Raw genomic sequence first — 19,465 nt, 5'->3', positions numbered from 1 at the left:
TAAAAATATGACCTGTGGGAGATACTATAACATGATGATTAATGTTTACTTATTAGTTGAGACCTCCCCCAGGTACAGATGGGCTCTGCACAACTTTGGAATTAGATACGATGGAAACCTTGGAACTATTTCATTGTGTGTCAGCTTTCTCAGCTCTGTCGTGTATATTGTAAGAGCCACTCAACTTCAAAGAAGACACTCAAGGGCATGTGTGCTTTGTATACTGCTACAGAATGAAAAAAAGGATGAGTCATAGATTCTAAATCTGTCTTCTGTGCAGATGTTGAATAACGGGATGCCTTCATGTCTCTTAAAGGCAAAAACTAAAGATGATATTGTCGAGATACTGAGATTCTAGGCCCTGGCCAGAGCCTAGTGCTTCCTAGCGAGCTCTTTACCACTTGAGCCATATCTCCAGGCTGAGAACTATATTTATTTGTTTCTGGAGCTTGAATTTAGGGCCTTGCACTCTTGCTTGTTTTTGTTTGTTTTCCTTCTTTTTTTCCTGAAAGCTAATGCTATACCACTTGAACCACATCTCAACTCTTCTGGCTTTTTGCTGTTAAATCAGAGGTAAGAGTCTTGAATATTTCTGTCTATGCTGACTTCAAACTGTAATTCTCAGATCTTAGCCTCTTGAGTAGCTAGAATTATAGGCCTGCGCTACTGGCATCTGGATTAGACCTAATGATTGTAAAAACTAAATTTGGATAGTTGTCAAGGGTGAACACAACATCCTCCAAATTGTAACTGTGTACATACTTTAAATGTCTTTTATCGAAATGCAGAAATTAGACATTTTTCTCCTTCCTATTTGGGAAACATTCATCAAGAAAATGGTGGCAAAACCAGCCATCAATGACACAAGTGAAGCAAAGCAGAAGTGGTAACATTGGTTAAGAGGTTAGCAAGATCTCATTTCAGCAAACACCTGGAGATGTGGTGATGACTACCTGTACGTGAAGGTGTAGAGGAGAGAGGCCTGGGCAAAAAGAGTAATAAGAACCTATCTGAAAACAATACACTAAAGGTGTAATAGAACACCAGCCTAGCCAGTGTTAGGCACACTAATTCAAACCCCAGTATTGCTAAAGCAAGCAAATAAACAAGGGTAGGGGGAGTGTACAACTTGATTTGATACAAGTATACATTGTGAAGTAGTTAATGTAGTTAAAGTAAGCAGTATGTCTCCCCCCCCCCCCCCCCCCCCAGAGCTGCTCTTCCTTGTGTGTGATGGGAAGACTGAAGGTTCAGCCCTTTAGCAAATGTCAAGTGTGCAGTGTGGTCTAATTCATGGTGCTAGACCTCAAGTCTCCTCCAGCCCTTGTTCTTCCAGTGAAATGGAGACTTGGCATCCCTGACTCCATCTCTACTTTAATTAAACAAGAAAGGTACAACATTGCTGGGTGCTGGTGACTCACATCTGTAATCCTAGCTACCGTGGAAGCCAAAATCTGAGGATCAAGGATCAAAGCCAGCCTGGGCAAAATTTTCTTCAATTGACCACCAAAAAGCCAGAAGTAGAGGCATGGCTCAAATAATAAGAATGCCAGCAAAACAGCCCAGCAAAAGCATGAGGCTCCTAGCTCAAGCTCCAGTGCTGGTGCATATACCCCCCAAAAGCAAAATTTATAAAAATCAAATATCTTTAAAAGATATAACAGGCAGTTGGAAATGGGAAGAAAAATGAGTTCATATCTTAGATAACCTCACTCTTTGCCTGGGTTGACGTGGACTATGATCCTCCTATTTATGCTTCTTACTATAACTGGGATAACAAATATGGGATAATCACTATGTCCAGCCTATTCTGTTGAGCTAGGGCTTTGTGAACCTTTTTTGCCTAGGCTAGACTACAACTGTGATACTCCAAATCAGCCTCCCATGTAGATGTGATGACATGTATGTACTACTGTGCTCAGCTATTGATTGAGATAGGGTCCTAGAAACTTCTCGCTGCGGCTGGCCTCTAACTAAAATCCTGCAGATCTCTGCTAAGTAGCTAGGATTACAGCCATGAGACACCAGCTCTTTTGACCTTTTGTTTTTTGTTTTGCCAGTCCTGGGACTTGACTTCTGGTGCTATCCCTGAGCTCTTTTTTCTTTACTTTTTTTTTTTTGTCAGTTGTGGATCATGAACTCTGAGTCTGGGTGCTGTCTCTGAGCTCTTCAGCTCAAGGCTAGCACTCTTCCACTTGAGCCACAGCACTATTTACTGTTTTCTGGTAGTTTATTGGAGATAAGAGTCTCAGACTTTCCTGCCTGGACATGGCTTCAAATCACGATCCTCAGATTTCAGCCTCCTGAGCAACAAAGATCACAGGCATGAGCCAGGTGCCACCTGGCTCCTGACTGCCTTTTATAGACAAGTCCTCCTATCTTTTCAAGATGAAAAAGGTTCTTAGGGTCTCATGGTCTTGGTCTACTCACAGGGTACCTTTGGGACCTGGAGGCCGGATGCTTTGCACACTTTCTGCCTGCCCAGAAACAGGGTTGGGGGGCTGGCAAGGTGGCTGGCACATTATGTCTGAGGTACTGGACACGCCTCACATTTCTGTCTCTGTTGCTTAGGTCATTTTTTCTATCATTCTGAGTGACCCCCATGCCTGGTTCTGGTATTACCAGTTGCCATGCCACACACTTGCTTACACACACACACACATACACACACCCCTATCTGCTGATATGTCTCTGTGTGTGTTCACGTGATACTCAAGTGTGTGTTAAAAGATTTTTCTTCATAGGCCCTTATTTCCTGCCCCTTCCACTTTGTGAGAGTGGCTCTAGCATCTGGCCCCTCCCACTTCTTCCTGCCCCTTGAACCACTCACTGGAGGCCTCTTACATTTCCACATGCATCCTGTGCGCAAAGCTTTTCACCATGAGTGTTGAAGCAGTTTAAGTCTATTTGTCTTTCATGATGCCCTTGACCCACTTCCCCATCCTTGAAAGCCAACTCCCGGCTTCAGTACTCCCTGTAGGCAAGTTCCTAAGGATCATCATGTTTCTTCCCTTCCCCTCAGCTACCCCATCATGGGGCTTTCCCTTCCTATCCAGGGGAGGAGCTTGCGTGGTGGGGGCAGGGGGAGCAGCCGTCTCTTCTCTTGTGACTTTTTCCTTATCCCAACACGTGTAGAATCACATCTCCTTCTAGAGTTCTCCTAACTGCTTTCAGGTACACTTCTTTTTATTAGTTTACATCAGTTATAGAGGGGGAAGGACTTCCTTGTTACATTTCTGTACACATCGACAATACAGTCTAATCCGTCTCTCCCCTCAATCACTCTTCCTTTCCCAAAATAATTTTAACAGGTTTCATTGTTCTATTTTCATAGTTGCAACCTATTTTGACTACCTCCTGCCATCAGTGCCCCCTCCCAGCAGAGCCTGGTTCTCTTTCCCTGCTGCTATGAAGACACATTTGTCCCCTGTCTATCTGTAATTACTCCCCAGCTCTTTGGCACAGCTCAGTGGTATCGTCCTCCCCTCCTCCCCCCAGGTGTCTATGCCACCCAGTCTTGCATTTTCTCAGCTCTTTCTGTCACCTCTTGCAACCACTGCTCTGGACTCTGAGGTATTAACAGTCTCTGGCCTCTGCTCTTGATGTGTTCTACCTCATCATCTTCATGGCCATGGTCACTACTGACATGTCACCATGTCAGTAGTCGTGGAGCTGATGTCTCTTAACCCAGAACACATTCACTTATTCTCCTCCTACCCAGCTGTGCCCTGAACATCACTACTTGAAAGTCCAGGAATGCCCATGATTCACCAGGCATGAACCCATGACCCACTGACCCCAATTCTGGGACTTGTCCATGTTCTCTGCTCAGAGGTATAGCTTCTTATGCCAGCTTAAAGCATCATCTTGGATTCTTCCTCTTGTTTCTCTCCTCCTCATTCCAGTGCCCAGACCTTATCAGTCTCTCTCCCTTAGGTGTTTCCCTTCTATGTACCTATTTTGTGTGGTGTGTATGCTGGTACTGGGGCTTGAACTGGTGCTCTACCACCTGAACCACAGCTCCACTTCTGGCTTTTTGGTTGTTAATTGGGTATAAGAGTCTCATGTGGGCTGGGTGCTGGTGGCTATACCTGTAATCCTAGCTACTTAGGAGGCTGAGATCTGAGGATCATGGTTCAAAGCCAGCCCAGGCAAGCAAAGTCCATGAGACTCTTAACTCCAATTAACCACCAGAAAATCAGATGTGGCGCTGTGGCTCAAGTGCTAGGGTGCTCATCTTGAGCTGAAGAGCTCACTGACAGTGCCCAGGCCCAGAGTTCAAGCCCCACAACTGACAAAAAAAAAAAAAAAAAAATCCCATGGACTTTCCTGCTTAGTCTGGCTTTGAACTGTGAACCTTAGATCTCAACCTCCTAAGTAGCTCAGATTATAGATGTGAGCTACTAGCACCTGGCCTATCCATATATCAATTAATTTTTATCTAAACCAGCACCTTGCAATGCTTCTTAGACCTTACAGAAACAGATTAGTGTTTTGTATCCTTCAGAAAAACAGAACCAAATGAGAGATATATAATAATTTATTCTAAAGAATTATAATTTTAGGGTGGACTAAGGTAGACCATTCCAAATCTTCAGGGAAGGCTGCAAGTGAAGGCAAGAATTAATGCTACATGGTCTTCGGGTATAATTTTTTTTTAAACTTAGGAAACCTCTTTAGGTCCTTAACTGATTGGGCAAGCCCCACCCATATTATTAAGGACAATCTTCATCCCTTCCGCTCCACTGAATGTGGGTGTTAATATTATTTACAGAGCTCTTCTCAGTGATACCTATATGTGTTTGATTGCACCATTGGGAACTGTAACCTACCTGGGTTGACACTTCTCTTGAGCAGATGTTCCTCTAGCACATTTTCCAGACATATATTCCTTGATACTGATATGAGCTGTGACATCATGTGTGTAGCCTAGTGGACTGTGTCTTGTTCAGTGCCCATATAAATAGAAATACAGATGACAACCATGTGTCAGTCAGTGCATGTTTAATCAGTTGCAACAAATGTGGGGCCATTGCTGGTAATTAGAGAAGGGTGTGTGTGTGTGTGTGTGTGTGTGTGTGTGTGTGTGTGTGTGTGTGTGTGTGTGTGTGTGTGTGTGTGTGTGTGTGTGTGTGTGTGTATGAGAGAGAGGCGGGAATAAGAGAGAGAATGAGAGTGAGCATAGTGGGTTATGGGAAGTCTGTGCACCTTCTTTTGCTTATACTACTATGAACTTGCAAACAATACTATTAAAATGAAAATCTAGGCACCTGTGGCTCATGCCTGTAATCCTAGCTGTTCAGGAGGCTAAGACCTGAGGATCCCAGTTTAAAGCCAGTCCAGGCAGGAAAGTCCATGAGACTCTGATCTCCAATTAACCACCAAAAAGCTGGAAGTATAACTGTGACTAAAGTGGTAAAGCATTAGCCTTGAGCATAAAAGGTCAAGGACAGCACCCAGGCCCAGAATTCAAGCCTCAGGACCATCTCATTTGGGAAGTTCACTGGTTTACAAATAATTAGTGAGGATTGGCCTCACCTTTGTTTTCATTTTTCCGGAGGGGTCCATTAGATGTACATTTTCCTAGCTTGTCCTCGGGTACTGTCTATAAATATAACGCAATACCTTATGCTGAATACTATCTAGAGAAAAGTTGGCATGTGTGGTGGTCCACTCCTGTAATCCTAGCATTTACAAGCTGGTGCAGGAGGAGCACAGGTTTGAGATCAACCTGGTCTAAAGTGAAACACTATCAAAAGTCATTTAAAGTTTGGGAGAGTAAAAGTCCAAAACCAGTGGCTCCATGGATAAAGCCTTGGGGTAGGAGCCTCTTGGCTGAGTTCCATAATAGTTGAGTCCTATCATGGCTGGATCCATCATAATGGTGAGAGAACATCAGAGAGTAATCACAAGAAAGACACTAGTCTCACTCTGACAACTTACTTTCTGGAGAATGAACCCAAAAGTCCCATGAGAACTACTTTTATCCCTTTCCTGGACAGTGTATATAAAGACCAATCATTGGGCCCTGCCAATCACCTCTCAGCACTAAAGGCCAAGCTTCCTACCTGTGAACCAATGATACCCAAATCATAGCAGTCCATCTGTGTGTCTTGACCTCCATCTCTTAATCCAAGCCTGCACCTGCTGCTGTCATCTGGCAAGGCCTTTTCAGAGCACCTGGCTACCTATGTACTAGCACATTTCATTCTTGAGCACGTGGGAAAATACCAGCCTTGTCTCTCACCCTTGGGGTCTTCATTCGCTCAGACTTTCCCAGTCAGATCTGCTGGGTGGACATGAGGAGAGTGGATGGGGTAGAACCTGGAAATGGGAACCATCCAGATTGCCTTTGCAGAGAGACCAGTGAGGGCCTGGGCTAAGAAAGGTGATGCTGTAGATGGAGAACTGGATGCAGTGTAAAAAAGTACCAGAAAGTCCAGCTCCCATGACTTTGTCCAGAGTAGAAAGAGGAACATGCAGTAAGAGGTGAAGTGTTGAAGATGAGTCCTAGGCATGTTGTCTTAGAGGACTTGACCATATATAGGTAGAGATCTTGATTGTGTGGGGTGGATAGTGGTGCCTCAAAAATGAGAGCATGATGAGGAACAAGTTAAGGGCAAGGTGACAGGTTGAGTTTCAAGGATGCATGAAAAAGAGGAGGGAATCAGGTGTGACATTTTGCTGGAAGGGTCAAGAATAGCAATACAGATTCTAGAATCTAGAACCTCCAGTAATAACTAACACCATAGCATGGGCAAGATTGGTCTGAAGAATATATATAGGGTGAAAATGTGATTACTGGTTTAGATCAAGACACCAGTGGTGAAGAGGATCCTGGAAAGGAGGCAAAATGGAATCAGAATGGTGTTCAGTGCCAAGAACTGTGATCAAGAATGTTGCATTGTTGTACAGAGACGTCTTGAAAGAAAAAGAATGCTGCCTGGATTTCCAGAGGGAGCTTCCTGGTGGCCTGAGGGAGAGAAGTTTTGATAGACTTTGTGAGGATGAGTCAAGAATGCAGCCAGTGGCTGAGAAGGATTAGTTCTGATGTTGCTGGGCAAAAAAAAAAAAGAAAGAAGTTCTCTTTCCCACCCTGCTCCCCACATTGTTGCTTTAAGGCATGCTAAATGATAGTTTCCTCTTCCTTATACATAGCAATATTAGTTCTGGGCTTTGTCTTGGTGCTGGAATATCTGAGCTAATTTTTCCTAAATTCTTATATTCTGTTTAGAGAAAAATCTTCTTTATGGGTTGAACATCTCAACTCAAATTCTTTGTGAGGAAGTTTTGCCAGAAAAAGTCACACTTATTTTATGTACTTTTTTCTTTTTCCTTACTGCTTTACTAGCACCTATTCCTACTTAGTATGTAATCAATAATAGTGGGATTTTATTTTATAACAAGATTTACTCTGTAAGCAAACAGACTTTTTGGTAATAAATTACTGGACTCAAAACAATAAAATGTTTGTATTTGCAAATTAGTGGTCTAGCTCAGGAAATGGTCATCCTATTCAGAGTTATCTGAACCTGGATAATTGGTTCTATATTAGAGGAATATCATAGCCTTAAGGCTCATAACAATAACTCCAATTGGGGTTTAGAGAGTTTTCTTTTTGTCAAGTGCTTTGGGGTTGTGTTTTTTTTTTTTTTTTGGTCAATAGAAATGTAAAATTTTGGATTGAAGTCTCATCTTTAAAGAATTCTTTATTAAGGTGCCATCTCTTCATAATATGTTTCACTGTAGGCCAACCAATGCCATAATGTGAAGTATTTGTTAAAACACCAGAAAATCTTGCTGTGACTACCACAAATACACAGCACCATACTCTTTGTAGAGATGACACACTGGAAATTTCAGGTGGTGCTTATTTTTAATGTATGCTCTATTTAATGTGTCCCTAAGTTCTCAGTCTCCAAATAAATCTAGCACAGGCATACAAAACACAGGCTGTTAACAAATCCCAAGCAGTCAAATGTATAGACATTTTGACTTTCTTTTGGCATATAGAGTAAGGCACTAATATGCTAATATGCATGTAGCTTAATCTCATTAAGTATCGAAGGATTCACTGAGTGAAAAGTTGAAGTTGGGAATTGTCCTTGGCAAACGGATGATGCTTATAAATTATATCAATGTGAAATTGGATTTTAGGTGAGAAAAACAAGAGTGGGTGTTGAGAGGGAGTCATAAGCCACCAGACTGCACATGGCAACATTTCACCATACAACTGTACTCAGTGGACATTATTCACAAGTGTACCTTTGATTTATTTTTCTCCCTGGGTCTGTAAATCTCTTTCTTGGAGTGCAAATTATATGAGTAGTAAGTTCCATGTGCCAGCAGATGGCTTGGTTCATCTCAACTTTATTAAATATAGCAACAACAAACAGTCTCTGCAAGTCTTAGGGAAGCTCAGCATGAAAATTAAATGTATCTTAGGTTCTACATTTTAATTTGATGTACATTTTTATACTAAATGGTCTTATGATAATTTGCTCAGTCCTGATGCATTGATCAAGAGGCAGAAACTAGAAATTGAAACAATCAGGCATGTCCTCCTGCTTCTCTTTCTCCTAGGAGGGAATGACTTGTGTGTGTCATTGTATTTTGCATCTTATGTTCTGCTTGCATTCTTTCTTTAATAAGCTTTTGGAATTCTCTCGTAGTCTAATCTGTGTGTGAGTGAAAGTGAGCAAGTGTCCGTGCACTCGCGAATGCGTCAGTACTGGGGCTTGAACTCAGGGCCTCAGACACTCGCTTGGCTTTTTTGCTCAAGGTTGACACTCTACCATGTGAGTAGCACCACCATTTCCAGCTTTATGGTGGCTAATAGATGAGTCTAAGGACTTTTCTGAGTTGGCTTCAAACCAAGATCCTTAGATCTCAGCCTTCTGGGTAGCTAGGATTACAGGTGTAAGCTGGCTTTCTAGCGGTCTGATCTTGAACTGTTAATGAGTTGACTTGTTTGGTTGGATAAAGTACCAAGGAGACCAAGTATTGGATTCAATAATAACAAAAATTACCCAGATTTTACGTAAGTGTGTATCACTGTGAAGTTCATTAGTTCTTCTACATTTGAAGGCCATATGGGATGGGTATGCCCTTAAGCCAAGTCAGCCAAATCCTTGCTATGAGTCATGGGTTAAAGCCAGACACAGAACCTGATGGTAAGGATTCTGGGCCCCACAGAATCCCCGTGGATGAAACTGGCCACTTTCTTCATCCTAAAGAGAATGAACTGGGGCCTAAGGAAACCAAGTTCCACAATCTTAGAGTTGGTACTGGATGGTCACTGTTCCAGGCCAGTACTTCCTGCTAAAGTGGATGTGGATGTCTCAGCAAACATCCCACATTGTCATAAATGAGCAAAAGCATACCGACTTAGGATTCACATTCCCACGTTCCCTGTGACGTCCCCCAAACCACCACATCCTGTGAGCCCTATTCATCCCAGGTATTCACACTCACGCACCAAGCATGACTGTGTACCACTGTGCTTGGTGCTTAGGACCCGTGATGGAGGATGGGAGGCAGGCACAAACATAGAGCATGCACCTGTTAATGAGAAATATTTAAACTAGTCCTGGGCCTTTGTGCCACATGTAACCTAAGGAAGATGATCTATAAACAAATTCCATTAGGTTCAGACTCTCTAACAAGCTGAGGAATCAGAGAAATCCATGCCAGGGTTAGAGGTGACTTCACAGACTCCATGGCTTCATGCCCAAGCAGCATAGGGGAACTAGGAACGTGGGCCTTCTGGCAGGCTAAGGGAGATTGGATCATCTCATTACATCATTTTTAATTATTACCTCTTGACCTCATTCACTTGCTTTCTCTCACCACATCATGTACTGATTTTAATTGGTCAGTAGCCGAAGAGTAACAAGCTTACTCCAACTTTCCAACATAGAACACTCAAAACTTGGGCTACTGCAGATTCCATGGTTTAGGATGGCAAATTATGCCAAGCAGGCGGAGAGGAGAGGGCAGCTTGTTCAACAGAATAACCTCATTGGAAAGCCTGAGTGCCAAGCTCACTTGTTAAAATTACTACAGGCAGTTCTCAATTATCCATTGCAAGGATTATTTATGTGGTAGATTGTCCGTAGTCACCAAGTCTCAGCCAATCAAAGCAAGGGGCAGAGTCAGATGCTATTTCAGTAATTATGCAGAAAGTTAAAATTTAGGAAGAATTGCTTTTAATTTGGATTCATTCAGGGAAGGCTTGTTGAAAATTTTTTTTTGGATATTTTATTTCTAAACATCTTTCATATACAACAGTGTGTGATTCTAGCTGCTTTTAAAGGAGGCATTTTCATTTCTGTCTAAAGTATGGAATGCTTCACAAATTTGTGTGTCATCCTTGAGCAGGGGTCATGCTAATCCTTGTTTCTTTTTTCAAAATTATCTTTAAGTAGTTGTACAAAGCAGTTTATGCATACAGTGTGCCTTGCCAATGTCACCCTTTTGAACATTCTCACCCCCAGGTTAATCTTCTGTATCATTCCAAATTTAGTATATGTGCTGCTGAAGTGAGCACAGAATTTTTTTTTTAAGAGAGTGAAGTTCTGATTCTTTTTCCCCAAAGAAGAGTTACTTGTTTTTAGCTGATTAGTGTATATGAGAAGGATAAATCGCAATGAAATTTCAGGTCTCTTCCAATGCCAGCATTCTGTCAAGGTAGGACTATGACTTTAAAACAGGAGCAATACCTGGCAATCAGCTAGCCAAATAATCTGCCCAGTTAGTATAGCTTAATAAATAAACAGGCATGATTTGCCATTGACACAAAGAACCAAGCCAGCCCTATTCTGACTTAATAGTGCAGTTGCACTGTTATTTTTAAAAGTTTACAGTGCTTTAAAGCATGTAATCTTGGAATCTTTATCATTGAAAGAGATTTGAGTTTAGTCTCCATCCTGGCTAGCAGTTGAGCTTGTTCTTTTATATAGTTTGTCATCTCCATTTGCTTAGTGAACTGACCTTGGTAAATGTCAATGCTGAAGGATGTCCTATCACCAAAGAAGAATTGATGAGGTTCCTGGTATTCACATTATTCTCTATTGGCCAGAGTTGGCACTATTTGAGTTTTTGGAATCTTTAGAAGTGGGGCCTAGTGAGCAGCCTTTAGGTCATTGTGGGGGTGGAATGGCCCTTGGAAGATACGTAGTTGTCTCCTTTCCTTTGTCTTTTGTTTCCTGGTTGTGAGGTGAGTAGTTTGCTCCATCACACAAAGCCTGTGATCCACTGGTCTTAGATCAGAACTTATGAAATGGCAGCCAAAAGAAATCTTTTCTATTTAGTAAGTTAATTGTCAGTGTTTTTCAAAACGATGGTGACAGAAAGATAACAGTGTAAGATGCTATTTTAGTTTTCCAGTTATTTGTTATCATATGTGTATCAGCATATCTTCTACTCCAGATGAATGTATTATAAGAGAGTGATGTATGGGAGGGAGTGTGCATTTATTCTCTAAGAGGCCCCACACTGGCACATGGTCTCCTTCCTCTCCTCACAAACCCACCTCCACACACAGCAGAGTTACTGTCAGAATACAGATCTACTTCTACATTCCTCCTTCATAATAATAAGTAAAGACAAAAGAGATAGCAAATATAATCATTTTTTGAAATCATAAGTCAAATTTTAAAGATGGCTCTAAAAAATTGTCTTAGAGTCCGATAATTCCAGTGGAAAACTGTACATAATCAACTTCCATAAAAATGTTACATTTGATCTCACACTACCCCACGCTGGCCTCTGTTTCCATAGTCTATACCTCCACAAACTTTCTAACATATCCTGAGCAGGCCCTCCGCTGTTCCTACCTTCTCCACACTGCTGGAAAGCTAGGTCTAAACCATACACATGGGTGGCTGCATCTCTTTCAGTCCTTACTATATTTTGGGGGCTCAGTGGGTAGCATTACCCTGCTACTTAAGAAGTTTTCTTTTCTCTTGAGTTGGGGTTGTATATTTCCTTTCAGTTATTAAAAGATTCCCTTTTATTTCTGTGTTCAGGAGCGAAGTGATAGCTTGGCTTATACTTATTGGAATAATTTTCTTTTATAAACAAACATCAAATTGATCCAATAAAACTTCATTAACGTAGCTGGGTACTGGTGGCTCACACCTGTAATCATAGCTACTCAGGGGGCTGAGCTTTGAGAACTGTGGTTTGAAGCCAGCCTGGGCAGAAAAAGTCTGTGAGATTCTTATCTCCAATTAACCACTCTAAAACTGGGAGTGATGCTGTGGCTCAAAGTGGTATGTATGCTAACCTTGAGCACAAAAGCTCAGGGACAGCATCCAAGCCCTGAGTTCAAACCCCATGACCAGCAGAAAAGAAAAAGAAAAAACATCATTAATCTAAACAAACTATAACTGGTCCACATACATTTTCTAGCATTCCCTTCTGCTGCTCCTCTTTCTGCGCACCCCCCCCCCCCCACCCAGTATCTCTGTACTGGGGCTTGAACTCAATGCTTCATGCTTCCTTGGGTTTTTTGCTTAAGCCTGGTATTCTACCATTTGGGCTCTACCTCCACTTCCCAACTTTTTTTTAAAAAAAGCTATTTATTTATTAATTAATTCATTCATTCATTTAAAAATGTTTTTATTGTAAAAAAATACTGTACAGAGGGGTTACAGTTATATGAGCAGGGTAATGAGTACATTTCCTATCAAGCATTGTTACCTCCTCCTTTGTTTTTCCCCTACCCTCCCACCTCCACAACAACTAACTTTCCCCCTACTCCCACCCTCCATCCCCCATTCCCCCGCCTAAATTGTAAAGTTCATTTTTCAACATAGTGTCTTGTACAGCTCATTGTTATAATGAGTCAACCTGTATCCCTATTTAAGCATTTTGTTTTTCCCCTTCCCCTCCCCAAACTAGAGAAGTATATATATATATATATATATATATATATATATAATACAGGGCACCGGCATCAAACATAGTGAAAACATGGGTTATACCTTAGGAGAGGAACATACAAAGAAACAAAAAAATCACATGGTACATTATAAATACATTAGGAACAATAGCAAGAAAGAAAAAACCACTTGTGTCCCTATCTTGGGGTTCATTTCGCTTAACATCATCTTATCTGGTCATATGTACATCAAAAGCTAGGTACACTTCCCAAATTTTTGCTGGTTAATCGAGGACAAGAGTCTATAGTTTTTCCTGGCTTTGAAACTCAATCCTCAGATCTCAGCCTCTTTTTTTTTTTTTTGGTCCGGTCATGGGGCCTGAACTCTGGTCCTGGGCACTGTCCCTCCACTCTTCAGCTCAAGGCTAGCGCTCTACCACTTGAGCCACAGCGCCACTTTCGGCTTTTTTCTTTTTGCTTATGTGGTACTGAGGAATCGAACCCAGGGCCTTGAGCATGCAAGGCAAGCGCTCTACCACTGAGCCACCTTCCCAGCCCAGATCTCAGCCTTTTGAGTAGCTAAGATTTCAGACCTGAGCCACCAGCACCCATCTCACACCAATGGTTTAATGGTAATGGTCAGGGTTAGGGATTCTGGCTGTAAAGCCAATCTGAAGTGACTACAAGTCCTTGGCCTGGGCTACAGGGAGTTGCTTTGGTCATTCCTATCTGTACTTATTCCAGTTCCATGACCAAGGGTAAAGACTTGCCTCAGGTTGGAGAGAGCTGTCTCTGTAAGCTTTCCAGAGTGAGACAGTTCTCATCTGGCCACTCAATTTGGAAGAAAAAAAAATGTATCACCATTCTGGAATGTAGTAATCACGGCAAAGATGATGAAGCAAAAATATTTCTCAATTGATGGCCTCTTCTGTGTACATGAATAGCATTCCTTCATTACAGTGGCTTAGCACCAGCTTTTTAATAAGAGCATTTATGAACTCAAACCTGGGCCTCTTAAAAACTGGCTTGCAAAATTTCCTAAGTGTTCTGTTTATTGTTTTCTGGAAGCCCAGTCCTCTTATTTTTGGCATTGCCAGTTACCACTGGACTTCAACCCAAGCTCTTCATGGCTGAGCAGTGACGCACTGAGAAACTTGATAGAGAAGCACCTGCAGAGATGCTTGGGTGGGCTCTGCCAGGCTGGGTCTGAATCAGTTCTTCTGTGCCAACCCAGGTGAACAGGAAATCATTTCCATCTGGTCAGCATGAAGTATCGTCGAGCCCAGGACAGTTGCAAGCATGCTGCCAGGTCATGCTGTGCACAATACCCCTGGCACCTCCCAGAGGCTTCATGACAGAGCTCAGGACCAGATAATAGAGCAGTGTCAGAGGAACAGTTCCCCTCTGGGTTGGGTGGGGGAAGCTCCAGTAGCTTAGAATGGTGCGTGGAGTCATATGCCTGCTGCAACTCTATGAGTCTACAGAGAACTTAAGCCTTGGGAAGTCATGATTTAGACAGAGGTCTTGTTGGAAGCAACAGTCTGCCTGACTGATAACCAAGTGATGTGGGGTGAGATGGTTCTACACAAACATTGATGATGAAGGTCACTTTGATCTTGGTCAGAGAGACCTATGTAGCCTGCTCAAAAATCTGTCCGAAATAGCCAAAGAACACTCTGCCAGCCAGAGATTGAGAGGGTAAATTCAAAATCAGCTTCCTGAACATGGAAGACCTGCCAAAGGCCCATTTAGGAGACATTTGGTGGGATTCTTGTGGTCTGAGCTGGAATGGAAATCTTCCAAGCACCAAGTTGCCCCCACTCATTCTATTCATCTTCTTGTTTTTGCATCAATCATTAAAGAAAAGGCTCTGTTTACTGTATTTTTATTTAAAAGTTATGATCCTATTACTGAGTCTAATAGGAAGCAAAGGTCTGTAAAGTTTTCGTTGGTTGACCCTATCAGCATTGCGTGAGTTCCTTGTGTTCCTAGTGTCTCTGGCACAGTGAATCAAGCAGGTGCAGCCTTGTATGGAGAACCTTGATCATCATTGTTTTATCTGGATTCTGTTGTGCAGCCTTTGGGATGGCTGCTATTAAGGGGATGTTGATAAAGCAGTCAGAATAATTATTGACTGGTCACCATGGTCGTTGTGACACTGGACCAGTAGCATGGCTGCGTTGGAACAGTCTTCCATCAGTCTCCTTTAGACCCCATCCAGGAGCGGTAAGGGAAGGACAGTCACTTGGCCAGCAAAAGCACACCATCACCACCACCTCATCATCGCAATCTCACCTTACCACCACCCCACTAACACACTAACACTACTGCTCGGGTACTAGCACACACATAACCCCTCAAGCACTACCACCATCACCACCACTATCGCCACCACCACCACCATCACTACCCCTACCCCCTACTCCTGAGCAAGTGACTAAAAGGAGAGGGAGGTGGCCATGTCCTTGGGTGAACTGAGCCTTTGGTTGTCAGCTGATGATGAAGAATTGTCATACTTCCTTCATCTCAGTCAGCTATCCTTGGGCAATGTCTTTGCTGCAGATGATGTGACTGAGTGGGTTGGGGGCCATCTGGCATCCTGGCTTTAAGTCCATATGCTGTAGGGGAGGATGGGCCTGGCAGTCACTAAATTCTCTTCATGTGCCTGCGTCATGTCAGACACCGCTAGACACTGGGATAGATTGGAAGGTGGGAGAGATGTGGTTGATGTACTGTTTAACCTTTTGTTCAAAGGAGAGGGAGAGACTTGATGAGTAAACAGGATTAAAATATATCTCTTCAAGCTGTGATGGTGCTAGGGAAGAAGTATATATAAAGCTGAGTAGGAGAAGAACAAAATTTAGGATGGAGTTGGCCAGCAAAGGAAGGGGAAAGGAAGGGAGGGAAGAAATTGTTATGTGAGTTGCTAAGGAAAAGCAGTGTAGAAGGCAACAGTGTACACAAACACCCAACACAGAGAGACCTTGGCTGGTGGAGCTGGTGGTGGAGGGGAGAGGAGGAAAGGGTTGGAGATTGAGGTGGCAGCTACACTATCAACAGCGTTGACGTTCTTGGAAAAGAGAATTTCCATTTGATCCTAGGGTTTGAACACAGTTGTGACATCATCCTAAATGCCAGATTCATGTCGGTTATGATACCACAGGAAAATATTGGGGACTCCTCACTTCCCTCCAACCGACCTTTCCGCTGGTCTTTCCTTTCTTCCTGCCATGAAAACTAAGCTCCAATCGAATGCCAGCTTCTACTCTTCCATGTTCTGCTTCTCCAGGCTTTGTTCATGCCATTACCTCTGTCTACCGAAGACTCCCCCTTCAAGCTTCAGTTTATATGGCAGTCCCTTCACTGTGCCTTTCTTACATAGTTTTCTCTGCCCAGAGGTGATCTCCCTTCTCTACCAACTCTTTGTAACTTACAAATAGCATTATAGTTAATTAATTTCAAGATGCATGGACTTTTGGAATGTTATCCTTTGCATTAAAGATATAGATATATAGAGGCTAAGTGTAGCAGTATGTTCCTGTAATCCCAGCTACTTGGGGAGGAGGATCTTGAGTTTGAAGCCAACCCAAAAAACAAAATATAAAGGACTGGGGGTGTGGCTCAAAGTGATAGAGCACTTGCCAATTGAGTGTGAGGCCTTAAGTTCAATTCCCACAATTGCAATGTGTGTGTATATGTGTGTCTGTGTGTATACAATATATACATTTATGGATGATTTACAAGAATCTACAAGGTATAAATAAAAGGCAATTCATTGGAGAGGGGATTGGAAGTTGATCTCCATTGGGAAGCCTTTTATTAAATACTCTTTTGAGTATGCAATGTCTAACCATGTATGAGTACTAATTTTTCAAAACAAAAATTAAGTAAATATTCAGGGATGAGCAGACAGTTTCCTCAGTACTGAAGAAGACAAAGTATTGAATTTACTCTGGGCCACAATAGTCTAAGTTATAAAAAGCAGACTGAGGTCCAAGGTAATAATGGAGAGGGCCGTAAAGTTAGACCCTCTAATTTATCAGTCAATGTAATTGAATCCTGCATTTTACTAAATGAAGTCTCAGATAAAATGTGTGATGAACTTCTATCCATATTCTTGGAACCAGTGTAACTGCCTTCAAATATAATTGCCTTCATTCTGTCCTAAAGACCTCTGAGTTTGGAGACCACACTCTACCCCTTGTAACGTGAGCTAAACACACTTTTTTTTTTTTTTTTTTTTTGGTGCCAATACTGAGGCTTGAACTTGGGGCCTGGGCATACCTCTGTGGCTTTTTTACTCAAGACTGGTACTCTACCATTTGAGTCACAACTCCACTTCTAGTTCTTTAGTAGTTAATTGGAAGTAAGAGAGAGTCTCATGGGCTTTCCTACCTGGGGGCTGGTTTTAAACCATGATCTCACATCTCTGTATAGCTAGGATTACAGGCATGAGGCACCAGCATCTGGTCTAAGCACATTTTCTGACATAATGAATCTAAAGTATAAACAAGAGATTGATGCAGGAAACAATAGAGAATTTGCTGAACTAGAGCATTGTAAGAGATGGAGATGGCTAGAGTGGGTGGCACCCATAGGCCTGGTTGAGGAATCCTGACCCCTTCTCTAGCATTTTCCTGCACTAGAGTAGGGAATTAAAGTAGATCTTAGCAGTTTATTTTTTTAATTTTAATTATTTATTTAGTTACTTTTTATTATTTATTTGCTTATTTATTTATTGGTCATGGGGCTTGAACTCTGGGCCTGGGCACTGCCCCTGAGCTCTTCAGCTCATAGCTAGTGCTCTACCACTTTGAGCCATAGCACCAATCTCCTTATACCACCAACAAACTTTTCATATAACTACCTTCACTTCTCCATCCTTTGCTTTTTTTTTTTTTTTTAAAGTATTCACTATAGGTCCTGGTGTTACATACAACTGTCATATCAGAGCTTTCTGGAAGCTCCATGACTAATGGGACCTGTTCTCAAAATCTTTTGTACTTCAATGACACATTACTATTAAGCCTGGACTTTAATGGGAATGAGGTCTTTAAACCCAAAGGTACATGGCTACAATTCAAACCACAGTTCAAAACTAGCTTAGGCAGAAAAGTTTGTCAGAGTTTTTATCTCCCACTAATGAGCAAAAAGCTAGAAGTAGAGGTGTAATTCAAGTAAGTGGTAGAGTTCTAGTCTTGAGTGAAAAATCAGGCGAGAGCCCTAAGTTCAGGTCTTAGTAGTAATACAAAAAAATAAAAAGAAAAAGATTCCCTCTTTCCCCGTCAACCTGGTGCTTGTAAACTCACTCAGGTTATGCCAGAATGATGCAAAATTTTTCAGGCATAAAGAAAATTATTAAATTTGAAAGATTTGTTCCAAGTTTACCCTATTTATATAATACTGTTGTTGATCTGAGGTAAATTTTTCCCATTTCAACTTTTAGCTCTATAATTAGATCTAGTAGACCAGCAGCAGCAAGAACAATCATGCGTGCCTGGTGGGGTCTTTCCTTCGTAAAAGAGCTTCGCGAGCCTCTCATCTGATATCCTTCCAGCAGAGCCACAGTTGTCAAGCTCAGAGTGAATGTCTTACACAATGTGGAGTTCATAAATGCTATCTTTTGGATTACGCAGTTCCAAACTGACATACAGGTATGTTCACCGATTTGTATCTGTCCACCATGTGCACGCATGTGTGCGCACACACACACACACACACACACACACACACACACACACATCTTCTCTCACTATTGTGATCTTGGGTACACTCATTTTTGAAAATTGAACGAAGCTAGTCTCTTTTTGAGACACTAAGAGAGTACTGTTCTTGTGGTTTTCTGTTGGGTTTATTTAAAGAACCAAGTCTGTCCTGATGTCTTTTTGTAATGGTTCAGGACCATGGAATGTTAATTACATAGCTGCATCGAATACTCAGGAAGAAAATCAGAGCTGGCCCCATTAGAGTTTCGTGGTGGTCTCAAATAACAAGTGAACAGGAATCAGTGAGTACATATGCCTTGAGAATGGGGGAAAACAAATTGTCAGTATTCATTCCAAGAGCTTTGCCCTTTTTTTGTAGAGCCCTTGTTTGGACCATGGAAGGGAAAATAACACCCCACAGAGCTTGCTGAGGGACAGGTGAGGTCAAAAGTCCATTCAAATCTTATGTATGTCACGATGTGTAAAGATCCTAGATCCTAGGAGGCTGAGATCTGAGGATTGTGGTTCAAAGCTAAGGCAGGAAAGTGAGCATCTTATGTCCAATTAACCACCATACACCAAAAGCATAAGGAAAGCTGTTTGTCAAGAAGTAGAGTACTATCGTTGAGTGGACAAGCTCGGGACAATGCCCAAGTCCTGAGTTAAAGCCCCTGGAGTCCCCTCCTACCCCCCAAAAAAAGGCAAGGCATCTCAGTGAGCATTCACACTTGAAACGAGGTCAGCATAGAAGGTGTATTTGAATCTGTTTTGGGTCAGTCTGGCATGTGACGCCTGTCTCTTTCAGTCTTGTCACCGCTCAAGTATAGAAGGTCTGCTAGGAAAGATCTGACGCTTTCCCCACTGAGCACTGTTG

The 19,465-nt window shown here is 42.2% G+C and overlaps 1 protein-coding gene and 1 pseudogene across 1 annotated transcript in view; one reads left to right on the top strand and one right to left on the bottom strand.

The window, feature by feature from the left end:
* Bmp6 (bone morphogenetic protein 6) overlaps positions 1-19,465 on the top strand; it is a 172,923-nt gene that overhangs the window by 77,110 nt on the left and 76,348 nt on the right. The gene's annotated exons all lie outside the window — the stretch shown is intronic.
* LOC122114056 lies at positions 10,336-10,549 on the bottom strand (annotated as a pseudogene).

Source organism: Dipodomys spectabilis, unplaced genomic scaffold (assembly GCF_019054845.1).
Source record: "Dipodomys spectabilis isolate Male_0828 unplaced genomic scaffold, ASM1905484v1 ptg000104l, whole genome shotgun sequence".
NCBI classification, from domain to species: domain Eukaryota; kingdom Metazoa; phylum Chordata; class Mammalia; order Rodentia; family Heteromyidae; genus Dipodomys; species Dipodomys spectabilis.
Note: the sequence above shows the minus strand (reverse complement) of the source record. Positions and strands in the feature narration are given on the sequence as shown.